Source organism: Hesperophylax consimilis, chromosome 9, assembly GCF_061612785.1.
Source record: "Hesperophylax consimilis isolate HC1 chromosome 9, BYU_Hcon_1.0, whole genome shotgun sequence".
In the NCBI taxonomy this organism is placed as follows: Eukaryota; Metazoa; Arthropoda; class Insecta; order Trichoptera; family Limnephilidae; genus Hesperophylax; species Hesperophylax consimilis.
Window position 1 is genome coordinate 2,006,168 of NC_142844.1, and position 24,398 is coordinate 2,030,565.

At 33.3% G+C, this 24,398-nt stretch overlaps 2 protein-coding genes across 4 annotated transcripts in view; one reads left to right on the plus strand and one right to left on the minus strand.

Moving 5' to 3' along the window:
- The window catches only part of LOC149420780 (CUGBP Elav-like family member 2), an 864,914-nt gene that overhangs the window by 568,106 nt on the left and 272,410 nt on the right, over window positions 1–24,398 (minus strand). For all 3 annotated transcript variants that reach the window (XM_089635534.1, XM_089635532.1, XM_089635533.1), the window contains exon 3: window positions 15,255–15,289. The gene's annotated coding sequence lies outside the window, so the exon portion shown is untranslated. The remainder of the gene's footprint in view (window positions 1–15,254; window positions 15,290–24,398) is intronic.
- LOC149420782 (uncharacterized) overlaps window positions 1–24,398 on the plus strand; it is a 132,663-nt gene that overhangs the window by 70,831 nt on the left and 37,434 nt on the right. The gene's annotated exons all lie outside the window — the stretch shown is intronic.

Consider the following 24,398-nt stretch of genomic DNA (forward strand, 5'->3'; position numbering starts at 1 on the left):
TTATTAAGGCAATGCACTACTTCGGGTAATATTTTAAATTGAGCCGCTATCAATAAAAACCCTTACGTAGATGGCGATAAGGTTTAAATTCCCGCTTAAAACCATCCGCCTGTTTTGATTTATGCAAGAAAAAAACATGGCCAAAAAGTTCCTTTCATATTATTTTGTGGATGTTCAGTCATGAATATTAATTTTTTTTCGATCATTTTATAAATAACTAAATTTTCCACACTATTCAATAAAATCATAACTGAAAATGGGTTCGTAAGTAGGAGATTTTGAACTTTAAAGCAGTTTTCATAGGCCTTTACATTATTTTTTTATGGGCTTATAAAAAGACTTATCTAAAAAATACTAAATTATTTCAAAGGCCAAGATATATTCTACTCGCAGTATTTAATTAAAGCATCTGAAACATTTCTAGGCGACCAAATTTTCAAACAAAAACACATGATTTTGAATTACTACGTATGGCATCGCCTTAAGGACATTGAATGATGGTTAATCTTCATCAGTAGTTTTCTTGATAAAAGCTTGGTGATAAATTCTCACAATTTGATGGACAAATATGGACATTGCATTGCAAACAACATTCGTTTAAATAGGACCAATATAAATGGGGCGTTTGTACCAGGGCACCAGGAGCACGGAGAGGCGGCGCGGGCTTCACATATCGCGATTCTGCCCGGGGCTGACACTCGTGTGAAATATCACCTCATTTGTTGTTGCCATAAAATGTATTTATCAGATCAACGCACGCATCGGGCGTCATCCGAACACAGGCGCCTACGGGCGGAACGATTGAAAACACACAGTGACACTCTCACTCCTCGCCACTTCTGCCCCCGCGCCGTTTTTATTCGGACACTCGTACATTTATGCAATTTTATGGATGTTCCTTTTGATCATTATTCACGGGGCAAACGTGAAAAAGAGGGGACGCCAACGCCGGAAAAGTGATCGAATTGAAAAAGTGAAGTACGGAATGGAATGTTTCATTCATAAATTCACTGTTAATGGGTACGAATTTATTCTGTAGTGTTCACCTTCTATCGCAATTTAGAAGTCAATGTTATTTTTATTCAAAAGCTTCGTTAAACTGGCTTCATTTGGCAAAGCGAAATCAAATAAGCCACACATTTGACCGAATTATTGCAATTAATTGAGGAGCTGGATGCAAAACAATTTATGATGAAAATTGTAAATTTTAGTAAAACGCATTAAAAGTTACACCAGTGTGAGATAAAGCTGGAGATGAGCCGACGCGTTCCCAACATTTTTACACGGTTGACATTTGAATGCCGCATGTGAAGGGTCCGTTTTGTGCAATAGCTCGGCTTTGCTGACATTTGTGTTTCCTCACTTTTAAATCAAGGGTTTGAGCAACCTTCTTCCATTCCATGAAAAGGTCTTCCCTAAAGCATCCTCAAATATGACATAAGCCCAGATGGACGCCAAGGTGTAGTAAATTCAACAAGAAAAAATAATTAAAACATTTTTTTATCACTTTTTTCTGGCTTTCACTCTTCAAGGCCATTATTTAAAATTGCGAAGAGGGGGGGGGGGGGTGAATTTACATATTAATTCTACTGGGAAAATTTCATCATTATACCGAGAATTGGAGTCACGATCGGACTCAGAAGAAATGAGATGTTGGACGGAGGGGAGGCAACCTGATGGAAGAGAGGGTATTTGTTTAGAGAGGGACAGCTAAAAATATGTTTTCTAAAGTTCCCACTTCTAGACTACAGAAAGTACAATCTGGGGGGTCAAGCAGGTGAATTTTAGAAAGGTGAAAAGGAGCGAAACAATTTCCAATCCTCATTCGAATAAGTGAGGAATGTTCTTCTTGGAAACATGGGGAAGTTTTATTTTTTATAAAGTTCACCAGGGTTGTCATTGTATTTGGCTATATCTTCTGGTTCCTTCCAGAATAATAAAATGTGTCTTCCCAGGTCCTCTCCAATCTCCCTTGGTTCCCTGGAGGCCCCATGAGGGAAAAGGACCTCATCTCTCGCTTTCTTGGTTTCCAGAAGGCCCCATGGGAGAAGAGTCCACTAGCCATTGGTTCCTTGAAGACCCCACGAGAAAAGAGTCCACTCTCCCTTGGTTTTCTGAGTGCTCCACGAGGGAAGAAGGCCTTATTTCTCATCTCTACTCACCATTGGTTGCCTAAAAGCCTCACAATGGAAAAATCCACTATCCCTTGGTTTTATGAATACCTAACGAGGCAATAGATCACTATCTCTCCTCTCTACCCCCTTTTAGTACCCAGAAGGCCCAACAAGTTCATGGGGGGTGGATTCAGCTCTCTTTTTCACTCCTCCTTGGTTCCCTGAAGGCCCTAGGAGGGAGGAGTCTCTCTTTTCCACTCCTCTTTGGTCTCCTAAAGGCCCCATGACGGAAAAAGTTTCGTCTCTTCTCTCCACTCCTCGTTGATTCCCATTAGGATTCCCCTTGGTTCTCTGAAGGCCCCATGACGGAAAAGTCACCTCCTCCTTGGTTCCCTGAAGGCCCCAGGAAGGAAGAGAGAGTTTTCGAATGGTCGAATTTTTGTACCACAAGTAACTAAGGAAATAAAGGTCTACTCCAGCAGAGCCCCAAGTGCTGGGGTAAGGTCTAAATACTCCAAGATGCGACCCTGTTTCTCAGAGGCACCGTTTGTGACACTGTTCCACAGGTCATTCAGTCTTACCACGGTAGCTCACACATTAGGTTGGGATGGCTACTGCAGGTCGTGTTTCTACTCCCTGAGCAATGTGTTCGTCACAAGGGATAGTCATATGTATTGAAGCATAGCAGGCTCCCTTGGGTTGACTTACATTGGGCCAATATCCTGCCCAAACATTGAGGAATCTATATTTGAAGGTAGGAAAAATGTCGGATAGGGGATTTTCGTTGATGAGGGTAACAATTAGGCATCTAAGCTCCTTATCTTGCAAATAAATTTGCGATATCGCTACTCACGATGCCAACATATCCAGGAATCCAAATCAGAGTTAAGGTTTTTATTCTATGGTGAATTTTAAACATAAAGCATAACATTAAATAGTGTCAGTTGTCACAGTCCTCCTCATTGGGGACCAGGGAGAACTGTTATCAGGCGCTCTGTAGTTTTATATTTTTGTAAATAGTCTTTAATTGTATTTTCATTGTCTTCCTAATGTTTGCTAGTTGATTATTACTTTATTATCTTAGACATGTTTTTTAATTTAATGTAAAAAATATTATTTTTTGATTTGGTAGAGCATTATACACTTAAGAAGCATGAAATTGACTGAAAAGATTTAAACTGTTAATAACCAGTATATTTTGGCTTATTGTCCCGGTTGAAAATTAATGTTGGGCAGTGGAGTATTCAGATTAATATTTTTTAGTTTAAAAAAAATTAAAATAAATATATTTTTTTCCTATTTCATTTTAAATTTGAAGGTGCATTATGTCAAGTGTTGCTAGCAATCAACTGCTACCAAATGTATATTACACAATATTTTTAGCCAAATCATGCCAAAAATATGCTTTCCATTTCAATATGTTCCTTGCATGTTTATGTCAAATTTCATAAAAAATTAAATAACGCTTGCATTTTTTCTGACCTTAGCTGTTTGCTGCACTTTAATAGCTCCTAGGATCAGAACAAACGTGTTAAATTTCTCTCGTAAATACTTGTTACAGCGGACGCAGATGGCCTCTACCTCTACAGCCCAACAGCCAACAACCAACACCCAACACCCAACACCCCACAACCCAGCCTCTACCAAGCGTGGGTAATGCATGCCACTTTGTGGTTCACTTTGTAATGTGAGAAAAATATGCTAACAGTGGAAACACTGCCTCTTTCTTTTTTGTGTGATGTGTTTCCTTAAAAAAAAATAAGATGGTACCTTTCAAACCTTTTTCTTAAACAGTTAAATAAATAAAAAATCGTTTTTGACCAAAGGTTTTTATTTTTTATTTCAAATAGAATTTAATTTTTAATTAAATTTAATTGAACGAATAGGATGTAAACATAATAATTTAAAAAGAAAGGTAAACTTTTTCCGCATTACGATTAGCCTTACAATTTATGAAAAACTCCTTATATGATTATATTTTGTTTTTTTTTTTTTTTATATTAACTCCATACACAAGGTGCTGAGAAAAATATTTTCCCTCGGACCTATATCATCTGTGCGTATGCTGTGCGGAGGGCTTCTTGTGGAAAGGAGGAGCGAACCTGGGCTTTGGAAGACCCACGTGCTGAGAGAGACGAAACAAAGGTCTTCCTCTAAAGTCAGCAGATGTTAGTAATCGTCTAACCGAACTTTCTAGGTTACATCGAGCCGTTTATTTTTTTTATTTATTCACATTTAAACCCGCTAAACTACTTATGTAGTTTGTCAGCAGGGACATATAGACAACATTTATACACTCATAAGATACAATTTGAATTGTACATAATTACATAAATTGGTTACATTGCAGAAAAGTTTAAAAAAAGTTTAAAAGAGCATAAAAGCCTTATATAATAAGCAAGTAAAAATAAATGTATGAACAAATTAGTATTATCAACAAGTATATCAATAGTTTCATAAATAGAGGTAGGTAGTCAGGTATTACAAAACAATTTATTTTTCCATTTTCTAAGAATATGAATTCCATTTCAGGGGCATCAGTATAGATCATTATTATCCAATAACCATTTCCTTAGATTATATTTAACATTAGCAGTATACATGTTATTATTTTTAATTGTCATTGGTAATAGGTTAAAAATTTTGGGTACTATATAGTTTAAAGTTCTTTCACCATATTTATTAGTACATTTCGGAACTACCAGTCCTTCATTTTGAGTGAATCTTGTGTTATGTGGATGGCAAACTCTTTCCCTATACAATGAATCAGACAATATAACATGTTGACTTACAATATTATAAAACAATAATCCTCTGACAGGTAAAATATTCAGAGACTTGTATATTAATTTAATGTTACTTCTGTGTTGATTGTCATATTTATGGATTAACAATTTTATAATGGAGTTTTGTAATGTTTGTATATAGCTTATATTAGTTTTACAAGAATGTCCCCAAGAAGTAATTCCATAACGTATAGTGGATTCAGCCAGAGATAAGTAGATTAACTTTAAAGTACTTATAGGCACGAAATATTTTATTTTATAAATCCTACCCACAATAGCTCGTAGACGTTTACAAACATTAGCAATGTGTACATCCCATTTCATGTAGCTGTCAATAGTAACACCCAAATATACATAACTTTTGACAAAATCAATGGTTTCACATGAACAGGGCTGTGCAAAATTTTTATGTATGCAGTCAAATGTGTGTGTATATAATGAAGGAATTACATTACATCTGGCGTGTGGAGATCTGATGTGCATAATTTTAGTTTTTTTGGCGTTTATAAAGAGGCCTGCATCATGCGACCATTTCAGTAGGGCAATAAAATCATGTTGCATAAGGTTCATTGCAGTAACCAGATCTTTGTGCGATATTACGAGCGCCGTATCGTCTGCATATACAAAATGTTTAACGAATGAAAACAATTTTCTCATAATTGAGACATAAATAATATAAAGGGTTGGCCCTAGAATTGACCCCTGTGCAACACCTGTTGAGATATATTTTCTTTTGCTAAATTTTTTAAGAATTTTTACTCTTATTTGTCGATCAGTTAGTAAATTTTTTAGTAAAACTAGCAGCTTTCCTCTAATTCCTATTGCCTCCAGTGTTTCTAATAGTTTATTTGTATCAATGGTATCAAATGCCTTAGAGTTATCTATGAATAAAACCAACACTTGTTTTTTTAGATTTAATTCATAATTTATGTGATTTGAAAATTCCTGAAGCAGCATTTCCGTACTTTTTTTCTTTTGAAATCCATATTGGTTGGGATCCAACAAAGAGAAAGATTCTAGATATTTATTAAGTTTTATGGAAATGTATTTTTCAAGTATTTTTTCTAGGGCTGGCAATATACTTATTGGCCTATAATTTTGAATATCTGTATGTTTGCCCCCTTTGTAAATTGGCCTAGTGATGCTACTTTTTAGTTCATCTGGTATTACTGCTTGCGATAAAATTAAATTGATAAAGTGTGTTATAACAGGCCCTAAAATATTAATATGTGTCTTAATGTCAAACATTCGAATGTTGTCAATCCCTGGTGACTTTGAGTTGTTTAATTTGCTAACAATAATATTGATTTCTTGGCAGGTAGCTCTGGGTAGGTACATACTATGTTGCACTTCATTCGGCCTGACGGTCGATGCTAAATAATCACATTTATGTATCATAGAGCTAACACTATTTGTAAAATATTCAACAAACTTATCTGCTACGGTTTCTTCATTATTCGTATTTAACATATATTTCGAGATTATTTCGTCACAACTACTTTTGGACTTGCGTCCTAATAATTTATTTATTTCATCCTAAGTTTTTTTTGTATTTCCAAAATAATTTTTGAATTTATTGTTAAAAAAGGTAGACTTATATTTAATAATTTCTTTTGTCACCTTATTTCTGAAAGTTTTATATTCCAATTCAAAGAATTGATTGCTAGGAAAATTCTTCCACCTTCTGTACAATGAATCTTTTTTTTTAATGTTTTCTAAGATATTAGAAGTTATCCAAGGTTTTATTGACAGAGGTCTTTTTTTGGGTTTATAATTCATAACGATTTTACTCTGTTCATACAAATTCTTAAAGTTGTTTTTAATTTTACTATATAGTATATTGCAATCTTGTTCCTCAAGCAAGGAGTGCCACTTAAAATTATGAATGTTATTGTCGATTTTGTTTTGCGATAAAAACGAAATTCTTTCCCCGTGTTCTGGGGCTTCTTTCCTTGCACTATATTTAATATTAACTGCAGTTAAAAAGTGATCCGCTATAGTAATATTATTACATACACATGAGGAAAGAGAATCGCTTTGTTTACATCCACTGTTTAATCGGACAAATATGTGGTCTAAACAAGTACGAGTAACTTTTCCTGCTAAAACTGCTTCTCTAGTTACGTCACAAATACATTTGATTAAATAATTATCCGACATTATATTTTCATATGCCATAATAATAGGGTTTTGACAATTTGACAAGTCTAGATTAATATCTCCTATAAGTAAAACATTTTCTTTGGGGCTTATAGTATGCAAAATGGCAGATATTTCATTAAGAAATTGTGGTTGGCTAGAGTTGGGGGGACGGTATATTGCTATGATGTTTAAAATACTCTTGTTTGGAAGTGTCATAGAGCCAAACACACATTCAAAATGATTTGTTTCTATTGTTTTCTGTTGAAATGTGAATTCATTTCGAACATATAGCAATATACCTCCTCCAGATTTTTTAGTTCGGCAATAGTTGTAACAATTAAATCCAGGAATATTATACAGACAGACAAGATTCGGTGTTATAGCCGTTTCACATAACATTAACACATGAATATGCTTCCAACAAGTATTTAAGTAGACATTCAAAGTATCCCAGTATTTATAAATCGATCTAACATTCAACTGAACAATATTAATATTTTCCATATTGTAGTTGCTATGAAACTTTAGCCAATCACAGAAATTATGAGTATTTTCGTAATCTACCTCGTCATCTTCTTCAATGTAATTAGACGCCATAATCAATAGTTGCAAAGTACTTGGCAAGGGCAGCCTTGTAGGCCGGGCAGGAGTCCTTGTCTCCAGTCGGATGTGCAGCGGGCTTCCCAAATCTTGTACAGGTGGCGCAGACAGGCTCGGCGGCGGCTTTTGGGCAGTTTATCCGTGCGTGACCTTCGCCTGCGCAGTGTCCACATCTTTGCTGGTCCTTGCAAAACTTGAAAGAATGTCCGATCATTTGGCACTTGGAGCACACTGTAAGTCCAATGAAGTCACGAACACGGCACACATTCCAGTCCACAAAGACTTTCCCCTGCTTCACCAGCACGTGACGAATGTGGGCAGGAACCTCGAAGACCCGGTGGCAAGTTGATCCAGTTCGAGCGCCAGCAAGGTGACTTAGCTTGCAACTTTTTACTGCGAAATCTAGGCCTGCTTTGTCCTGGGCTCCTGCTAAGGCATTTTTTAGGAAGCACTCGTCCGTTAGGTCGCGAAGAACGTTGAAGAAGATCACCCTTGGAAGCCGTTTTGTTGGTAATCGAGCGCTTAGAGTGTCCGAGTTTGCTAGACATGGGGTTTTCAGAATTTTATCCTGATCTTCTTGTGTTGCAGTATGGATTACAACGCCTTTGTTTCGGATACTCCTAATGCCCGTCACACGGATTCCAAGTTCTGATGGTCGTAATGTATCTTTTAGTAGCTGTTTCGTATCGTCGCTATCTTTTGTAGAATCCAGCTTTGGGAAGATGCATACAGCAGGTTTGGGGGTCCCTACGTTAAGTCCTGAGCGGTTGATTGATGGTATCACCTTCTGTGGGCCATTTTTCACAATATCGGCAAACGATAGGCTTGTTTCCGTGGCATCGGCTACTCTACGCATCACTGGTCCTAGATCCGACTCCAACTGCAATATTTTTTCTAACCTGTGTTGGTTTTCTGCTTTTTTAATCGCGATCTCTGCCTTTGCCACTATTAATTTGGCATTGACTGTTGCCAGATCAGCTTTGAAGCCTTCTCGTTCCAATAACAGCTGTGAAACTGATCTGAATACAGCGGATACATATGCGCTTATCCGCAGTTGTTGGTCCTTTGAGACTCTTGACTGCTTTTCAGCAAGGACATCTTGGAGTGCTCTTAGACTTGCTTCAGTGTCGTTCAGTATCTGGACTGAGGACACTGGGATTTCACTCTCATTTTCAGACACGTCGGAATAGTACGATGCTCCGTCAGATTCCTCATCTTCAACCACTGGAGAAATCATTCCCGGGGCCTTTTTTTGTAATGGGGACGTCATCATGTCCAGCATTCTTTTTTTACGCCGATGGCAGCATTCATCAGGCATCGGTGGGATGGACATTTCAATGAGAACAAACACACAATTTTAGGTTGTTTTAAAACTTTCGATAAAAATGTTTAGAATCCGCTAGAATAGTATTATTTTTTTACTGTTTTATCAAATAAACTTTTTTGGCACTTAAATTTTCCATATAAATACTGTTTGCACACGAATTCGGAGGTTTTTTTTAGTTTTTTTGCAAGAGCAAAGTGTAAACACGAACTGTTGTCACTGCGATTATTGTTACGTGATTGATCTTTGATTGATCTTTTCGTGTAACTGGCCCGCTTATTTGGAATAAACTTCCATTAAAATTAAAAACGAAATTATTTTGTAAATCCTACCATTCATAAATCTAAACTTTTTTTCAATGTTCCATAATAAGTCAGATTCTCAAGCTTCCGGTAATCGTTTGGTTTCGGTTTTCTCCTTATTGAATTTAAGTTTGATGTCTACTCAGAACGTTCCTGTTTCTAAACATGAAAAAGGTACCTCCGATTTAAACTATCTCTTATTTTTTTAATGTTCTTATTTTGTTCTGTGCCATAAAAGAACTCTTGTTGTTAATTATTTGTTCTTTTATCATCGCTTATGTGAACAGTACATTTTTATGTCATGTTAGTTATTTTTGTCCTGTGCTATAAATAGCACTGTAATTGTTTCTCTTGTCATCGCTTTGTATATACTGCACATTTTGTGTTCAACTTGAAGTGAAATAACACCAAACGGAGCGAACTTCTTGGGGTGACTTATGGTAGAGGTTTTGGTTATGTAATATAAGGTACCCGGGGCGGCGGTAACCAAACCTGCCTCCCAAATTGTAAATAACCAAATCTTAATCCTTTATCATTCCACAAACATCAATTTCAGCTATTTATAATGGTAATAGGATTTCTGTTTTTAAAAAGTATATTTATTTATCAGTTTTTGAGACATATAAAAAAAACTTAAAATACGAAAAGGGAAAAGAAGTAAAAAGAAGTGAATGAACTGAATGCTTGAAGTGAGGAACTATTTCTCAACAATGGAAAAATATGGCATGCGTAATTTGCCGGTTTCATAAATAAGTTGGTCTGAGGCGACGAGAAAGGATTGCGCTGCGTGGGACTTCAAGTGCCCTTCTGTACCAGGAGATGACAAAGCCTTCGAGGGTTGGCAGAGGTAGTGGAGGGGTGGGGGGAGGACAGGAAGTGATGAAGACGCGGCAGGCGGGAAAAGCTCCTCGCACCGGAAGTCGGGGAGGAAACAATGGATACTGCTTTCGTGGTGTGTCCGTATTAGATAGCTAACGTTCGTGGTATTATATACAACGCAAAGTTATGGCATACAATGCTTAAGAAACGTGAAATGTAGAAGTATTTTCTGCTGTACGAAAAGTTCTCCAGTGTGACGTTTTCAACGTAGAAAATGTTTATTGTGATGAAACTCATTCTGAAAGTGAATCATTTTGTTAGGTTACTGACAATATGCATAGTAGGAGTACAAAAATAGCTCACTGCAATTAAAGTAACATCACACGGAAAAAAATTACTGTTGCTAATTTATCGAGAATCTCTTCAAATTATTTAAAATTTCAAGGTCACGGGTTTTACATAAGCGTATGTCGTATCCTTTTGACATGATGCATAATTTAAAAAAAATGAGAAAGGCATAGTGAAAATAAGATTACAATACACATTGGAATAAAAATACAAGACATAAAATTTTTAAAAGATACAGTGATCAAATAGGTTAATAGAGAGACAGCCAAATTTTCCAGAATTGGGTTGGAATAGGCTTAAAATATGATAACATTAAACATATCAAAATCACCCAAGTATTGATTTCCCATATGCCGACATCATCAGAAATAGTCATCTTTTGGACAGTCACCGTATCAATTATATACAAATGTTGTAGGCAGGTAGGCACTGAGTTTTTGAGAAACAAGTTTTCCAATAATAGCACAAGACAATCCGTACATTTTAAAGACACTCTTATGTTGATGCTACGATCATATTTTTAATGAAATTATTAATTTACTCTTCTTCATTTAACGTTTCCAGGGATTCCGAAGGCCTGAAAGCGAAGCAAAAACACGAGAAGAAATTTATGAATGCCATCCCGCCGCATTTCTACATTTCCAATTACACCGAAACCGTAAAATAGTACGTATCTTCGTTCCATAATAGCACTTTTAATAGCTATCAGTTGTTTGGGACCGACTCGTTTATTTGGACCCTAGTAAGCAATTTGGTTTCCAATGCAATAAAGGCAATATTGATAATTTTACTATTGTAAGCAACTTTTGGGGTAGCGTTAGATACTAACATTAAACCGTGCTTAGCGGTAACATTATGGTTTCAAAAAAACTAAATAATCATATGTAAATATTAATTTATTGGAATAACTGAATGTGTAAAACCACAAATTGTATTATTTAATTGTTGAAGAAGTTATTAGCAATTTTTGTTACTTAATGTAAATTTTAAACAGAAAAGTCAGAGAAAGATGCGGTCACATCTAAAACTTGAACTCAGGACCATCGCCTTGCCGGGGCACTGCTCTACCAACTGAGCCAATGAAACCCTATCTCCTTCGGTCATATTTAACTGTATCATACTTCGAATAAGAACTAACAATATTTTCTTAATTTAATCAAAGCACATTTTTATTGGGTGCTATCTTTATGTATGATTGCAAGATTCATATCGAACTTAATGCAATCTAGATAGTGTATTGGTTAAATTTATCCTATTTTAATTTTGATGTGTATTTACTTTTTTTAAGTCTAGGAAGAATATGTATTTATTAAATTTGACCAGATTTTCAACAAATTAATAACATTCCGTATAAGTAAGTTTTCTCCCAGATCAAAGCTGTTTTACAGGCCCGATAAAAAATGTCCCAGATCAAATCTGTTTTACGGAGCTGATTAAAAATCTCACATATCAAAGCCGTTTTACAGGCCTGACAAAAAATCTCCCAGATTAAAGCTGTTTTACAGGCCTGATAAAAAATCTCCCAGATCAAAGCTGTTTTAAAGGCCTGATTAAAGTTCTCCCAGATCAAAGCTTTTTCACAGGCCTGATATAAAATCTACGATCATGAAAGACGATAGTATGAAAAAAAATATCACAGAATTAATACAAACATGCCTACGATTCGTAGTTCTAGAAATCTAGAAATTTTCTAGTTATTATCTTTAAGAACGTTGTTTCACAGAATTTTAACAATGTATCAAATTTCGAAGTTAATTTTCAAATTATATGATAGTTCTATTTGAATTTTGTTAATATTAAATTACGGGCCATTAGTTTTACGGAACCGAAATAACTGCAGAACTTGAATAGAACTTTCACAGAACTTGAAAATTAACTGTTAAATTTGATGAACGCACCTCTTAAAACGTGATATCAATTACAATTTATTGAATGGTTTACTAACAAATTCGTAATTTCCGTACTCGGATCCATATTAAATCTTCCAAGGCTTGAGATGGTCTCATCTCAGGCTAGTGGTAGAATGGATCGAGATCATTGTTGGTCCATGATATATTATTATGTATAGAACTCCGTCCGTTCGCTTTTTGTCGGCGATTATTTTCATTGTCTATGATGATTAACTGCCTCTCAGAAGCGGGGTACAAAGGATCGAACCAGCGGCGTATAAAAACTGCACTATTCAAACGTACATTGTTCACTGAAAATATGGGTTACTGGATTTATTAGCATTGTATTATAATGAAACTTTTAATAAAGGTGTGTGCTAATACTGGAATAATGTAGAACGTTTACTCATTCTGCAAGATCGGTTTTTTTTGTTTGTTTGTTATTTTTTCATTTCATCAATATTCTACTGCGAAAGATACATTCAACTTGTTGTAAGACCACCATTCAGAATTGAAACTTTGCTTCAAACGTGTTTGGTGACCAGATCTGAATAGTCAGGTACTTCTTTACCTTCCTCTTCCCCATTTCATTCCCCTCTTCATTACCTTCATCTCACTACGTAACCTAATTGAGGATACCATAGTCTCACTGGCACCAGATGATAGGGTATATTTGGGATTCTTGTGCGATATTCACATAAAAAAATATTTATTAATATAATATATAACCCAATCATTTATTTTTAATTATCTACTTAGTGGTATATCAAGAAAAGTAATATTTTAAGTATATTATTTCTTGATAGATAATAATTTACAAATTTATGTACAATTTTTTTAGTTCATATTTAACTCAAAAGTACGAATCATAAATATATTGAGAAATGCGTTAACCGTTTCAGTGCCAAATCACTCCTATAAGCGGGCCAATCATAAGTTATTTAAATGATAACAAAACTCCTGGCAGCGAATGGGTTAAAAGCCCTCTATATTATTTATGACAATATTTATTACCTTTCCCGTCCAGACATGGAAAGAGAGCTTTAAAATAGTGTTTTGGAAATAAAATAATTTATAAAAAGGTTTACTCGGTTTCATGAAAAAAAAAGGTTTTCTCGGTTTCTTAATTACTATCAAATCCGTCAAAAAATGTTCCTAGGAAATATCCATCACAATTAACTAATGTTTTTTACAAACCCCTCAGGCCTCCGGGATGTTCAACCAGAAGGTTGGAATATCTCTGCTGTGCAGTAAATTCCAAATTAATGGCCTAACACATTTCATCAGACAAATGTACAACAAACTTTACTCTCACCAAATTTTTCGTTTCATATAAAATTCACGAATTTTAATAATTTTTTCTCAAATTTCGATCGAACCATTTGTTATTTAGAGGTGTAATTCTTCTGTGAATTTGTATATGAAGCATGGTGTTTTCTCTTTCCAATACCGCTTAGATCATATTTGTAAACACGACAGTAAGGGATACACAAAGATTTTTATGAGCTCATATTAACTGTTCCCAAAAGCGAACAAAGTTAATATATTCAGAACCAAAAACACAGCGTTTATTCACGCCCCAATATCACAATACTAAGATGGAACCGCTTGGACTTTAAATATTAAAGTTGCCTTCAATCAGTCACGGTAAAGTATCTCGCGGCAGGAAAATTCTCGCGTCAAATCGAATTACAGTCGCGCTGCGTCACACACTCGAGCCGCGTGAAACAAAATGACTGAATTGAATGGATTTAATAAGAAAACGTAAACTTTCCAGTCTCTATTTAATTAGGTTATGATTTCGGGGAAGAATTTATATTTCAGAGACGAGGGGAGAAAGCAAGAATCGAGAAAACAATAGCGATGAAATGGTAGGGACATTATTTCTGCTTTATTGTTATCGTGATTCTCAGTCCCCCGAGATTTTGCGTGAAATGACGATTGCTTTGTGGCTAGAGAGAAAACCGTGCCACCGAGTATAATTCTATTGGCAACTCATTAAGCGTTATTGCAAACGGTGTTTATTAAATCTTTCGGCGTTGTTTGCCCAACAAATTAATGTTTTGTTAAGAATTTTGTAGACTCTTACAAGTTACGCAAATAAATTGAAGTTCCACAAAGTTGTAGACGTAGAAAATATAAATATTACAGTATATCTATGTTGTTCCTACTTTGATTAGTTTCTTTTGTCAAATGGAAAACGCCATTGTCGTAAAATAACCAACTAATTGAAAACAGTTTTTTTATTTTAAAACTAAAAAAAAAATTGAAATTAACATATAAATAAGGAATTCACCTACATTTTATAATGCAAACGAAAGTATACCAAAATCTATAAATAAAAAAAGAACGTTTAAAGGTCTGACACGAACTTAATTCCTTCAATAAATTATGAAATATGAGTCTTAAAGTTTGAACCCTTGGAGAATAATTTCAAATTGGCAACAATAACATCAGCGTGTAAAAAAAATAACCCTTAACAACCCATATTTTCCAACAAATTATACGGGGTCCTTTTATTGGCAATTCTTTATGCACGGACATTATTTGCTAAACTCTTCACTCCTTTATTTTTTTTTAAATTACGGTGAAGCGGTCGTCTTGTTCAACCGGAGCCATTAATTTCCCACAGGGCCAGGGCCCAGTTTTTAGGGCGATTAGTAACTACACGAAGGGACTAGGCCCTAAAGTGGTATCAGGGCCTAAATTAGGTCCATTCTGCCGAGGCCTAAAGTCGAGCGAACCTTACAGGGAAACCAAACCCTACACTGGTTAATTATATAATCATAATAAGATAACTTGTTCAGTGAACAAATAATGGAATCATTCATGATACAAAGGGTTCCTCATTTCGCATGTGAATTCAAAATTCATTTTACTAAATCAGTAATTATTCATCCTTGAGATAAAAATATGTGCTGAATACTTACCAAAGGTCGCCAGCTTAAGACTGGAATAGAGCAATCTGAAAATATAAGAATAATATTATTTTTATCTTTCAGTGACTAAGAGAATAGGTCGATAATAAAGTACACAACATTTTTATCTTTCATTGACTAATAAAATGAGTCCACAATATAATACACAACTTTTCATCTTTCAGTGATTATCAGAATAGGTCAACAATATAATACACAACATTTTTATTTTTCAGTGACTAATAAAATAAGTCCACAACATTTTCACCTTTCAGTGATTATAATAAGAGGTCAACAATATAAAACACAACATTTTTATCTTTGAATGACTAACTGAATAGATCCACAATACAAAACACAATATTTTTTACTTTCAGTGACTAACAGAATAGGTCCATAATATAATACACAACATTTTTATGTTTCAGCGACTATGTAACATAGATCAAGAACATAATACATAACATTTTTATTTTTCAGTGACTAACATAATAGGTCCACAATATAATAAACAACATTTTAATCTTTCGGTGACTAACAGAATATGTCCAAAATATAATGCACAAAATTTTTATCTTTCAATGATTAACAGAATAGGTCGATAATAAAATACACAACATTTAATACAGATTTCTGTGTCATGTATTTGCTTGCAATCACAAATTTGAATTTGTATATATCATTTATATATTATGCGATAAATTGTTGTTTTGCTATTGTGAATGTGTTAAATATTTTTTTTTTTTCAGAATTATCATTTAAGATTCTCATAAAAATACGAAACTACAATTGCAATATCACAGGTAATACAACTTACAAAGCATAGAAATAATACAATGCAACGGTCTAATTTTTTTCTTTTGTCTTAAAACATAAATTTAGGCTATTTAAGTAAATTATAATAACTATGTAAACAAAATAAAAATAAATAATATTTCGTGAAAGATTATTCTATATTCTACAAACTAGATTCAATGTCAAATACTATTTTTATATTGTTATTACACATTACTATTTGACATTGAATTACCTTTCGCATTTTTTGTTGGTTTACTTTAATTTTAAATCATATCTTCTAAGAAACATTAAACTAAAACTCGTTGAAATCGTATTAAGACACGAATTATTTCTGCTGCATTATTATCAAAAATACTAACTTGTACTTATACTAATTCGGTTGTGTCCTGCATAACTCTGGTTCAATGAACTCTAGAAATCAGATTTGCCATGAATTTAAGAAACATTTTCAAAATTATAACTATTAGAAAATATTAATATTAGAAAAATTCTGACAACTTATATAAGTATAAAACAATAATTATAACAGAAAATAATTATTGTCGTCATATTAAAAAATGGAACTAATTTGTCGGTAGTAAATAAGTCGGTATAATTTGGGTTGAGTAAAACTATTTTAAAATATGTTAATATCTCTAAAATACGTAATTGTTATGTTTACAGTAAATAGGCATACTAATTTTTTTCCGCCGTACTTTCAATATTTTTTGGTTTAATGGTTAGCATAGTTGCCTTCCGAGTTTATTCCTTCCGGGTTCGATTCTCGGCCGTGGTAATAAAGGTACATATTATATTTACCATTTTAAATATAATTATATTAAAAAGGTTGTTGCATCATTTTGTACCCCGTGATTTTACATTAATCTGCTTTGGTAAAAGACCCACATTACACGTAGAAAAAAACCATTAGCCCTGCGAAAATAAGCAGATCTATATAAAATAATATTTAAGTGTCGAACGAACATTGAGTTGTATATATATATACATGTATATACTAACTGACGTGTACCCGGCTTTGCTAGGGATAATGAATTGTTTGGAGTAAAATGGTGAGTTTGTGAATTCTAGTGTACCTACCTGTAAACTGTGTATATTTTTAAGATGGAAATAATATAATTTTTTTAAATTGAAAAACATAATTTTTTGTTTGACTTGATCGTTCCATGTCTCAACTTCCACCATTCATTACTGTATACCACATTGTTACTATTAAAAAAAAAACAAATTATATCGACTTTTATTCGACTCCGTATCTCATTCTAGTGCAGAGATGGCTTTGCTAGTACGGACGTCCTCGACTTTTCAACCATTCAAACCTCTCTAAATACTCGTGACTTTAATAAAAACAAATGTTGAAATTTTCAGCAAAATCAGTCAATTAGTTTTTGAGTCAAGGACAAACAAATAAACATACATTTTTTGTTTATATAAAGGGTTTTCCAATAAGAGGTGTTATTTTGATATTCAATCGTAAAAGATCAACGGTTTCGTTGCTTGTGTGGCACGTAGCGCCGTTTTGTTGAAATTAAACGCTGTCCAGATTAATACCATCCAATTCCGGCCATAAAAAATCATCAATCATCTCCCGATAGTGCAATCCATTCACCGTAACTGTTGCTCCAGCCTCATTTTCGAAAAAGAAAGGTCCAATGACTCCGCCGAACCATAAAAGGCACCAAAAAGTCACACGTTGAGGATAAAAAGGCTTTTCAACAGTAATTCTTGGGTTTTTCGAGCCCCAGATGCGACAATTTTGCTTGTTGACGAAGCCACCGAGGTGGAAATGGGCCTCATCACTTAAGATGATTTGCATTTGATTCGCTCAAGTGAATTTTAATAATTTCGATGCGTTGTTGAAGCGTGTATTGTTCCATTTTTTATCAATGGCGTAGTTTTTACTTGTCAAATGTCAAAAATGATAGCTTCAATAATAACATCTACCGAAATAGCGGGCTATTCAAAATAACACCTCTTATTGGAAAACCCTGTACATCGATTATAATATTTACTTTACAGCACTAAAATAAATATATTTACTATTAGATATTCAAAAATCTCCATTCCACGGGAGAAGGGGATTTCAGCTTTGTAAATCATAATTATTTTGAGATTTATTTGATGTAAAAAATGAGCTTCCGGTTTTGACAAGAATTAGAATTGTTGAATAAGCAGATGAAAGTGTTCAGTGAGAAAGCTTTAAGTGTTCTATTAAATTGTCATCTTTGAAAGAATTTTCGTAATTTACTGCTTTCTTTTCTTTTCTAAACAAAAGAATCCCTTTGCGAGCCTCTTATTCAAAGGAGAGTAAAATATAATGATATTTTAACCTCAACCGTTTATGGAAAAGGTAAATTTAGGTATTGGAGTCGTTAGAGCAAAAAAGAGACAAAAGACGGTTATGGACGTTGATAAAGATGCTGTGATTAACAAAAAGAACATAAAACGAAGTACTCATTCTGGGTACAGAAGAAAAACACACCTACGTAACGTCCTCCAAAATGTATATTTTGTGGTCAATGTGAAGATAAGCAAAAAAATGTGATCATCTTAAAAAGGAAACACTTTGCTTATATTGAAAAGACGGCCGAAAAAGGTTAAATCATTATTTATTTTCTTAATTTCAACGGTATAAATATTCCATACACAATAATTACATGTCAGAGAATAACAATTAACTGTGGCATTTAATCATAAAACGACGAGAGAAAGTATAAAATTAATACGAGCTATAGAAGGAGATACAAGTACATACAAAATAATATTCACAATTAGACTTACGTTTAATTAATAATTATTTAGAAGATATAATAGTATAGCATTTTTGTATCTAGATTCTGTTCAGTTAAACAGATCCGCTACATCTGCGTACATATTACTGACTTCATATAATCTGGGTACAAGTTATTATTCGAGGAAATAGATAGGAAGGTAGCTAAGAGATATTTGAAAAAAAATTAAGAATTAATTTTTTTAAATAATTAAAACATATCCAGCCGCACTAAACATGGTGAAAATTTTATTCAGTTGATAATCGAACCGTTTTTGTGGAAAATTTACAAATTGAAATTTAAAATAGAAACTGACATAAAATATTTCATGAAATGTTTAAATATTTCTTATCTAGCCTAAGAGGGTTGTATAAACATAAATTAATAATAACCAATTTCGAGGAAGAATGTTTTTTTTGCATTTTCTAAATATTTTTTCATTTTGAAGATGTCGTAAAACAAAAACTATTTTATAAACTAGATAAAATTATCTGTCGCTCAAGGAAGACATGGCAAGTTTATCAGATACTTGCTTGGGCCATGTCATGAGTCAGAATAATAGAAGAGTATGTATGAGACGATGTATGAATGTGAATGAGGCAAGAAGTGTGTGCCAAGTCGGAGTTGTTTGGCGGTCCGTCCTCTCTGCCTAACCTTTTGGAGAAACCGCGTGATAGTTAGTTAGTTACTATTCAAAATATTCTTAAAAATTAAAAAATTGCAATATCAACGACTTTACGAATGCGCCTTATGAGATTATTTTACCGCCTATTCTTAGGGTGACTATTTATAAGTCTTCTAGTAATCTTCATAAATCGTGTTATTGTTCTTAAAATGGTCAACTTAATATTAAGATTTTTGTGCACTCTTTGTTACTTAAATAAAATGTCTTGATGTGAAGTGCTCATAAACATTTATGCATGGTTGATTGGTTGATATTGTGTGCTCATTAATCTTCATGTCACGAAATAGAAATGATATTTTCAATGATTTACGATTTTTCATGATAAAATACTAAAAAAAAATTGGATTGAAAACAATTTTCCCGCAGTAAATAATACAATTCGATGATTTGAGGCTATCTGTCAATAATACATCTTTGTTTAGCGGAACTCTCTGGGACGTGTTCAATCATCCATTATCATTTTGGCATGTAATTTTTTTCCGTTAAATAGCCGAAAAATTCCAAAATAATTTTTCCAATTACAGGTAGCTAGGCTACCCACATCAGAGACTGGTGAAAGCAAATAAAGAGACTCTAAAAGTATTGACAATATTGTCTTGTATAAAAAAAAACGTATTTTTATGGCACGTGCTTGGATTCTTGTACTAGAATTACAATGAAAAATGAATGCTTCAGATAAAATGATATTCCTAAAAACAGTTGAGATTGGATTAGATATGCCACAATTTCATTAATCTAGATCCTGACATATGTATTCATAGCTATCGAATAATTAAAGTTTTGTACTTTCTGATACCTAAATTTACTAACCTAAAACGAAAATATAACCTATAAAAAATCCTAATTAATCCTCGTAGAATCAGCTTGCCATTCTCAATTTTCATTGCCATTTTGCAAACGTCATGCATTGAATCTTTTCGTGCATAAAAATAACAGCCGAAAATATTCTGCTCAGAAAAATAGCGTATCTCGGGGAAAAGTCCGGACATGCCGCTGCCGAAAAGATACAAACTCCCCAACGTTTCCCTTCTTCCATTCTCTTACCCATCTCTTTTCCCTCGCCCATTATTCATCCCACTCAACATATTTGCGTCAAGTCGTTGACTTGTCATTTTATTCTACTCGTGCATGTTATAATAATATAAGAATAGAAAACCTTAAAAAAACAACCATCATAAAATCAACGAATATTTTTTTAAGTTGTCATAATATAATTTATTCATTTTGATAATTAGGGTAATAATATAAAATATCTTTTTAGAACCGCTTCAAAATTATCTTGAGATATTGATAACTTTTAGTTAAGAACTTCCCAACTTTGCACGAGTTTTTAATACCTTTTCTTGTTGATTCCTTGAGTCTGACCTTTGGTCTGTTTTTAATTTCAGTATATAATATTTGTCTCACAACTATAAGTCTTACTCATAGTGTTAATATATGCTGCATGCTAAAAATATTTCATGATGCCAGAACTCACCGTTTGAGAGTTTTAAGAGGGATTTTATACCTTAATTTCTCATTTTTTATTGAAAATAAAAATATTTGCAGAAAATTCTGACTCCGTTTTAGTTCCCTAAATAAATTACCTTTGTAGGTATAAATATTGACCAGCGAGCATAATAAATAAATTGCTTGGTTGTAGCTAGATTCCAAGTAGGGAAACAAAAATAAATTTGAAAATAATTTTTTTCCCTATTTATGAATTGAGTATTTGGTGCTTTCGGAGTTTTTGGACGCACGCGAGTATAATGACACATTTAAATTAATTTACTTGTTTTCCGAAAATTGAAATTGAGAGTTGTAACGCGATCGAAAATATTATAGTCTACTTTTAATAATTTAAACTTAAAATACATCATACAAATCATGGTCACATAACGGCTATGAAGTGTCAACAACGAAATTGGAAGATGTCAAAAACATGTGAATATCTCAGTACCTACGTGTTCTCCTAGTGAGGTGTTCACCAAACACTATAATAGTATATAATAAATCATTTACAGTATACATTTTTACCAAATATTATATAATATTACGCAAAATCTGTATACCTCTACAGGGTGTCCGGGGGTAAAGTGCGCTAACTTTGGAGGATGATTCTACGTGAGTTTAGAGGTAAAAAAGTTGGTGAAACTTTTTAGAAATTCCATTGTTTTAAGGTAGTTTTTAGGTTAAAAGTTGAATTGTTTGTATGGGAAAAAATGATTGGATTTTCGAAAAAAGTGATTTATATTTTTTACTTCAACTACCATGTAGTCACCTCCCGAAGTTATTGCACTTTACCCCCGGACACCCAGTAAATGAAATGTTTATATTTATTATGAATTTAATGATTATACTGTAAAATAATTACAAATAAATAAATAAAAAGCATTGTCCACTATCGAAGATACTTTGAACTGTAATTTCCTCAATCAATGATTCGATTATGATAGAATAATTTAAATATTTGAGTTTAAGAAATTAATATTAAAATATCAAAGTTTAGGTTAAGTCACCAGTCAGATTGTGTTCTTAAAATAACTCTTCGTTACGCTAATAATATTTAGGATTGCTGATACATAGCCAAATTATGTTTTCAGAGAACAGACATGTTGAAAGATGGTAATTGATTGGTCGCTAACTTAGTTGACCTCTTCCAGAGAAAAATGTTTAGGTCATTGAAAACAAATTAATATGGCTGATTATTTCTTCAAGATGGTGGACCTTACGCTTACGAAATATTCCGTCACATAATAGGCGTAAAAGATACTGAATTACAACGTTTGACGTAAAGAAAAACCATAACCAAAGACATAATGCAATAAAACATCTATGCATAATTTATATAATTCACAAAAAAAGGATTCAACCAAAATAATGTCTTCCGGTTAAAGACCATCTTACCGATTAACAGGATTAAAAGTAGAATATTTTATACGTACAGAGTAGTAGTCTGTCTGGAAACAGTTATTCTCATTACAATGAAATAAAATAATTTTAAAAAAAATCATGTAACTCTCTCATAGAAGATTTGTTTCCGACTTGATTTTATTTTTAAATTTTTTAATAAAATTATAGACAGCCCTGATTTATTGAGTCTAATCACCTTCAACGTACCAACTAGAACTACTTGATCGAAAAATCTTTTTGATTGGAACAATAGTATCAGGACTGAGTAATACAGATACTTGCTTGTACCTAGATTGCAGGCAACACTTCGAAAACAAAGTTGATATGTTCAACCGTACGGAGTATAGTTACAAAAAGGCTATAATAACATATCTCAGAAATATTTTCAATTAAAATTAGCATAATAATTTTCTTCGGCGTGGGTTCTATATAATTTTAAAATAAAATTAGCCTTTTGATTACTGCTTCACTGAATTATTATGAACATGTTTGTAAAGCACACATGGACGTATAATGAACCTAAATAAATATTTTAATTGTACTGAATTCACTGAAACCACCAGTATTAGAGCAATGAAATCACACGAGTCAAATATGGAGATTACGCTATGACCCTAAAATATCTGAACCGACTGTATCTGTAATACCTACAGTTGTATTATCCAGGAGTATAATGAATTCTTGTGAAACGAGAAAGGCATTCGAGCCAAGAAGAAAAATGTATTATTATACCGAACCCTAGGTAGGCGGGGGTAGTGGGTGGGGTTGGGCGGTAAGAGGGACGGGGTGGAAACACATATCGCAAGGGGTGCAACGTCAACAGAACAAGCATATCCAGCTAAGGGGTAAAACATTTCATAAGGCTTCTTGCGCCCGAATGTTTGATAAGGAATTATTACGAAGACAATTTGGGGAGGATTTTAATTATTTTTATTCGGCCAGCTCTGTTCTGTCAACGGAGAATGTTTTTTGGTTTCAATCGTGTCAGTTATTTTGAAGGGGAAAATTTTCCTGAACGACAGCTGTTGAATTTATTATTTATGTTTTAAGCTTCTACAAAGTGCTTTTATTTGAAATTGAATAATTGAACCTTCCATGGCTTAAATAAAAAAAACCTAATTTGTTTTATTATTTTAGTATTTTTTTCCAAACTAACCAATTAAATTAAAATGCATACAGACTCTCAAAGAAATTGACAATTCTTGCAAAAGGTGTCAGATCTGTCACTCGTAAAACCGTAGAAATATTAACGATACACATCTAGAATTATAAATGAGATACATGTTACATTCTTAGTTGAGTTTCTGTTTATTGAGAATATGACAAAATGACGGATGACGTGGCTCAATAAATTATATTTATCAGCTAAATTAATTGTTGGTAAGTTATATCGAGTGTTATAACAGATGACGATTATCATATAATGTTTTTTTTCAGTTTGAAATACGATTTTATATCAAGCCACTTCACTCGAGCGATGGAATTTCCTAATGTTCGGTTTTCGATTCGTCCATTCGATTTAATTAATATCATAGCTCCAATTATTTATATTAATGTATTATAACTTCTTACTGCGGTTTAAAGCCCGTGAATTCATCTAGACTTCACCGTATATCCCATATTTTTGGGTTTTATATAAAATGTAACAATATATACGTAATTTCATTTCATAAAAATCACGCGCCTATATTTGGGTAGCTATAAATATCGCAAGAGTGATTATTTTTTCTTTGTTATGTTAAAAACAGTTGTTGTCAAAAGAAATCAAATTATATATTATTTATTATTAAAACGACAATTACCGTCTGGTATAAGAAAACATATAATAATGATCTTTCTTCGCAATATCTTAACATAACTACCCAGAGTTCAATAACATCTCAAAGAACAACTAGGAAGCCGCCCTTAATTCGCTAAAACTTCATTATTTAATAAACGACAATTTTGAAGAAAACTCTTGGTATTAATATTTTAAATAATTCACTTATTAAAAAAAAACTATCTTTTAGACTT